Source organism: Ipomoea nil, unplaced genomic scaffold, assembly GCF_001879475.1.
Source record: "Ipomoea nil cultivar Tokyo-kokei standard unplaced genomic scaffold, Asagao_1.1 scaffold1525, whole genome shotgun sequence".
Classification (NCBI taxonomy): Eukaryota; Viridiplantae; Streptophyta; class Magnoliopsida; order Solanales; family Convolvulaceae; genus Ipomoea; species Ipomoea nil.
Window position 1 is genome coordinate 129,435 of NW_017617953.1, and position 1,214 is coordinate 130,648.

General features: G+C 31.4%; 1 non-coding gene across 1 annotated transcript; it reads left to right on the plus strand.

The window, feature by feature from the left end:
* The first annotated feature begins 918 nt into the window (after positions 1-918).
* Positions 919-999, plus strand: TRNAS-GCU. The gene has a single exon. It is a non-coding gene; the product is annotated as a tRNA-Ser (tRNA).
* Positions 1,000-1,214: the final 215 nt, after the last annotated feature.

A 1,214-nucleotide genomic window follows, 5' to 3' on the forward strand; every position in this document is an offset into this window, starting at 1 on the left:
AAGTAAGTTGTTGCAAAAAATCTCTAAAAAAGATAATAATCCGTTTTTTTCATATACAGTACAAAAACAGACAAGTTGCTTTGGTCGAGTGGTTAAGGCGTGTGCCTGCTTAGTACATGGTGTTTCCCCCGCGAGAGTTTGAATCTCTCAGGCAACGATAGAAGTAAATTTTTAATTATTTGAAACAATGCAATTTTCTTTGGTTCATACAAAAACTATTTTGAAATAATGAAATTCGTTTTAAACTTTTAATTGTAGGATATGAACTCTTTAACCAGTAAATGATCTTGTGGTCTTTTTAGCGGCATGAAGTAGCTCTCCTATATAGGAGGTCATGGGATTGAGCCCCATTTGGGAAATATTGATTCTTTGCGATTTAGTAGGTTGATGAAGTAGTTATAAAAAAAATTACATTGTAACAGAGTAATTTGTAGAAAAAAAAACTAAAAAAAAAATAATCCGTTTCGATTTTTCTACCATAAAAGAACACACAAGTTGTTTTACCCGAGTGGTTAGGTGTGTGCCTGCTAAGTACATGCGTTTTCCCAACGAGAGTCCAAATCTCTCAAGCAACGATAAAAGTAAATTTTAAATTATTTGAAACAATGCAATTTTCTTTGGTTAATTCCAAAAAAAAAAAAAAAAAAAAATATTGTAACTATTTTAAAATATTGAAGTTCGTTTTAAACTTTTGATTGAAGTACATTAACTCTTTAACCAGTTAATGATATTGTGGACTTTTTAGTGGCATGAAGTGGCTCTCCTAAATAGGACGTCATGAGTTTGAGAGTCTTTGTGATTCAGTAGGTTGAGAAAGTACTTAAAAAAAATATTACATTGTATCAAAGTAAGTTGTAGGAAAAATCTCTAAAAAAGATAGTAATCCGTTTTTTTCATATACAATAAAATAACACACATGTTCTTTGGCCGAGTGGTTAAGGCGTGTGCCTGCTAAGTACATGGGGTTTCCCCGCGAGAGTTTGAATCTCTCAGGAAACGATAGAAGTAAATTTTTTAATTATTTGAAACACTGCAATTTTCTTTGGTTAATACAAAAACTATTTTGAAATAATGAAATTCGTTTTAAATTTTTAATTCTAGGATATGAACTTTTTAACCAGTAAATGATCTTGTGGTCTTTTTAGCGGCATGAAGTAGTTCTCCTATATAGGAGGTCATGGGATTGAGCCCCATTTGGGAAATATTGATTCTTT